General features: G+C 33.1%; 1 long non-coding RNA gene across 1 annotated transcript; it reads right to left on the reverse strand.

Annotated features, from left to right (window-relative positions):
• Nucleotides 1-2,092: 2,092 nt before the first annotated feature.
• Nucleotides 2,093-4,820, reverse strand: LOC132756906 (uncharacterized). The gene is made up of 2 exons (XR_009629387.1): nucleotides 4,524-4,820; nucleotides 2,093-2,572 (listed from the first exon to the last, which is right to left on the reverse strand). It is a non-coding gene; the product is annotated as an uncharacterized LOC132756906 (long non-coding RNA).
• Nucleotides 4,821-5,114: the final 294 nt, after the last annotated feature.

Below are 5,114 nucleotides of genomic sequence, written 5' to 3' on the forward strand. Positions count from 1 at the left end.
GCTTTTGAAAATCAGTCGTTGCTGTTGAATCCATGACCACCCCGGAACTTGGCCAATAAATTTGAATGAACTTGACTATGTACACTTAAATAATTTGTGTGGAGATCAACACGGCAATTTGATTTGACAATTATCTGAGCTCTAAACACTGTAGACTTAAATTATTTTCCTTTATGATTTAAATAATAAATTTAGTATATAATATATAACAGTTATTATATATAATAATCTGGACACACAAAGTAAAGGTCCACTAAATAATGTTTCAAGCCATAAAAACACTGTAGCCCTAAATATTTTTAGAATGTGCGCATAATTGTTTATCGCGTAATTGTATATATAGAATCAAAACGCATAATCAGCGGGACAGGGTCAATTTTGTCAGAAAGGCTATGATTTGAACATTTTGTTAAGGTAAATATCTAACATAAATCCATTGCATTAATATAACGAAAACCCATGATCACTAGCGAGGGACAATTTCGACCACAGGGCTATTATTTGAAAACAGTTTTGCAGAGTTTTATTAGATGATTATACTCAAAAAGAATTTAAGCTCTATGCCATCCACTTTCAGAGACGATTTAATTAAGATTTTACTTTACAAATCTCCTTTCAGCATTTCAGACCCAGATGTTAAATGGAGCAGGACATTTAAATAATAAGTTTCAGTAGAGCGTTTTAGAACGTCCCAATAAAATTTCATCAAATTTGGCCGATTAAACGAAAAATCTTCATGAAATCGTTTCACGCAGACGCAATGACGTACATACGCCTTGACGGACGATGTTCTCCAGAAAAATTGTGATCATAAGAAATCACATGATCGTGGGTACTTTGCGCTCCGGTGAGCAAAATACCTTGTTAGGCAAGACGATTCGTAGAATTGTTCAAGCACCTGTTAAAATGTAACCTTCACTGCCTTTCTACGAAAAGCGGCGTATGGTCCCAAACTAAATAAATTCGCGTGCCCTTAATTATAAAACAATGGCGAAACTGAATTAAATGAAATTTGAAAGAGAAAATCTTAATATTACAGACAAGCTGTCGAAAGGCAAATTTAAAAAGTAGGCAGCATATTATAAAGGGATGTTGATAGCACTAGAAACCAAGAAGGACATCATGGCACATATATCTCACATAATAAAGGCTATAAATAAAAAGGTGCAATAAATATTGTCAACTTTGAATAACAGAACAGATATAATGGCAAAATCTTCAATTCATATTACATATATAGAGATTGTAAATCAACTTTTCCATATTTAGGCTCTATGGCCTTAATCGAACATGCACATATTAAAATGTTAATTAGAACTCAACAAAATTTGTGACAAATTTCCATGATATTTTGGCCGAAAGAGTTAGGTCTTCAGTTGGGTGTAAAGGAGGGTTTTCTATAATCTGCTCACTTTAACATCACTTAGCTAGATGGCCAATATTCGTACTTGATCTAGATATCATAGAATATTGTAAACAAGATCAACAAGGAAAGGCGGCGTTCAATGAACGCAACCCCCATATGACCCAGCAACAAGAACCAATTGCAAGGAGCCCAGACGGACCCCAAAGAAAAACAGGACAGGGCAAAGACAGAGCAAAGCCATCTTCCTGCCTTATATTGCGATACCATCATCAAGGCAGGTTCTACTTAATAAATCTTTGGTCAGGTACAATATATGGTCCAGATAGAGCTCTGTCCGAATATGTGGCATGCGAGGTGTTGGTCACATTATATTGTAATTACTTTATTATATCTAAAGAAATAATTTGGCTTTTATGAATTGCTCATTAGAGCACACTATTCGTAGTTTGTCCTATATTTGTCTTGTTTGCCGATGCACCAAATTAAATACGTTTCGATTCAATAGACATAAAGTAATTTTTTGGACAAATATAATATTAAACTCTAAACTACATTATAATAATATGACAAATATGTAATATTGAATATTGTGAATAGATGCAAACTCAGCTTGACAACAAGGTGACTCATTTGTATTATTGTGACATTGTGTCTTCTTATTTAAAGCATGCAGTCGTGACAATCGCAACAATCATTTCCACCATTTTGTTTTTGTTCGTTACCAAATTAAAATTGTTACGATTTAATAGAAATACAGAAATCTTATCAGATAAAAAAACACTTTCAACACTTAACTTCTCTGAAATAACATGACAAAATGTTATGCTGACTATTGTGAATTAATACAAACTCAGTTTGTCAACTAGGTGCCTAATTGTTGTTTATATATTTGCGACAATTTTCTTCATCATTTAAAACAAGAATTATCCTTTAAACAGTCGTGACAATGGCAACAACCATGGCCACCATTTTGTTTGCTAGAGCTCCCTTTGTCCTTTTCGCCTCCAGATACAGCAATGATAAGACTTATACTTAAAACAGCTAAACAGATTACTCCAAAAGCTATCAGGGAAGGAGTGACATCCTGTGAAAATGTACAACATCTAGAAATTCCACTATCTTCACAGCATCCAAATGTACACTCCTCAAGTCGCTCTTTATCTTGACTTTTACATGAATACTGGTTGACATTGATTGAAGACGATCCTAGACATCAAATAAAAGTTAAGAGATATTGTGAGACATTTGAGCTCATCAATAACATTTCATTTAATTTTGTAATTCTTGTGTGATGCTTAAAAATACAATAACGTAGTTCTTGCACTTAGGATCTCTATATCGATAAATCGATTTCGGATGAATAAATCAGTAAGTTATTCATCTAATTCGTGTATAAAATCATTTTGTTACTGCGTTCATGTTTAAAATGATAAGGCATGTTTCGTTTGAATAAATATATTTTTTAAATTTCTATGTTGTATTACATCCAGGTACCGCTAAAGCCGGACTGCATTAATGTTTTAAAATTGATGAACAACAATGTATGCAATGAAAACAACACTAAGTACATGTATCACAGATGAAATCATTTAAATTGTGTTCTCCAAAATATCTTAGGCCAGAAAGTTATCTTACTGTAGCCGTATCTTATTTATTAATGTTATTAGAGAGACATACAGTACATATGGGTGCAATACACTATCGAGAACTTTTCAATCTATGCTTCAATCAAAATTGTTTTCATTTAAAATACAGAAAATAAGAATCCCTAAAGAAAGCTTAAAACGGCAAATTGGAAATTGCTACAGACTCGGTTTGATTGAGACTGTTCGTGGACGGTACGGTAAAGTGCAAGCTACCGTCAACACCCTAGCACCGGCTTAAGCCGAATTCAACATTTTAACATTTTAAATGGTACAATTTTAAATTTAGAAACATCAGCAGATGTGTTCATACGGCTTTTATCATAGAAACTTCAATAAGACACTTTCGTGCCATTCCATACAAGCGGCGTATGGTCCCCAAGTAATAGAAAGTGTATGCCCTAAACGAGATAACAATGGGCTGAACTAAATAAAATGGATTTTGGAAAGGGAGTTAGAGGTTTTGAAGCCTGCATATCACAGATAAGACGTCAAACGACAAAATTCAAAAGCAGGCAACATATCCTTAAGTAGGAATACTGCCAACTAGAAAATGCCAAATAGATAAAACTAAAAATACCACAAACACAACAATAATATCGTGCTGAACGTAAGTATAACATATCTGATTTAAGACTTAATGAACCCAAAAATGAATTAATTTCAAATTTAACTGAACGTGTGCGCGCGCGTGTGTGTGTGTGTGCGCTCGCGCGTGTGCGTGCGTGTGTGTGTGTGAGAGAGAGAGAGAGCGCGTGTGTGCGTGTACGTGCGTGCGCGCGCGTGTGTGTGTCATCTTTTTAACGGATTTGTCTGTTTTTGCTACATTGGTCATATGCAATCTTTTCCTTTTTTTTGCCATGAATAAAGATTGTGTAATTTACCATTTTGAATAAAAATCAAAATACTGCTGTCATGATGTCGTGATATGTTTTTCACATTCAACACTGTTTTTAAGAGAAAAACAACTATCCTGGCTTTCATCTTAAAAAAGGTTATTTCTAATTTCTGACTTTTTTTTCCTTAAATGCACGTGATATTATGTTGTACTCTAGTCCCATCTTTAACAAAAAAAATTGAATATTGTTATCTATGATATTAGGTCATAACATATCTACAAAATTTTAATGTTTATAACATCATTGTAACTGCCAGTAATTTAAACTCTCTTTTACCTTTAAAATTAAATTTCGTGTAATACGGTTTGCATAAAATTGTCAACCTTTTTATTCACATCATGACAATTAACCTTGGCGAACAAAGAAATCCTGTCGAGATTTGTCAAGGAAATTTAAGTTTTCGTTTAAAGTTAAAACACTGCCGATAAATAATCCTGTATCAACGAATTTGTAAAATGTATTTCACAATCATGTTTATTTACAAACGTTCTTGTGCAAAATTTGTATATTTTTTACATTAATATATACTAGTATATTCCTACAGTATATAAACATGGTGAAAGTCAATTTTATGGGTACATGTATTAAATAACTGTAGAAAAAAATAACACTTACGGACAGCACCGCAGCAGAAGAAAATCATTAGGCAACCAAATATTAAAATCCGGCTTTTCGCCATTTTTTTTTCAAACTGAAGTGATTTGGTAATCTAATACGTAAGAAATTTCTTTTAAGTGATATTTTACGTTCAAAGGAACGATCTGAATTTGAAAAAATTCGGATATTCTATTCCGCCTTAACTGTCTTAAAAAACCTTTTGTCTATTTAGACGTAGCGATTGTCTGAGAGGCAAAAAAACAACAAAAAACACAATGTGTAAAGGTTGTGGCATTAAATTGCAGCCAACGTTAGTCCTTGCGTGATTGGAAGAGGCGTATAAATAGGTTTGAAGTACTGTTATCAATTTCTTTTCAAAGTTAAACAATTGATTAATCCCTATTTTGACCTTTTATTTGATTGACATTAGATGTTAAGTTTAATTGAATTTAACCACAATCATTGACATGTTCTCTTCTGTTAACGAATATATTGTGGTGAATTTCTCATAGTAAACTGTCCACTAATCTGATTAAATAGAATTAAATAGGTCAGGGTTGGGAACTTTGCATTGGATTCTTACAACGTTTTGATAGATTACTTGAAACG

The sequence above is a fragment of the Ruditapes philippinarum genome, unplaced genomic scaffold (genome assembly GCF_026571515.1).
Source record: "Ruditapes philippinarum isolate M1 unplaced genomic scaffold, ASM2657151v2 ctg5132_1_1_1_1, whole genome shotgun sequence".
Classification (NCBI taxonomy): Eukaryota; Metazoa; Mollusca; class Bivalvia; order Venerida; family Veneridae; genus Ruditapes; species Ruditapes philippinarum.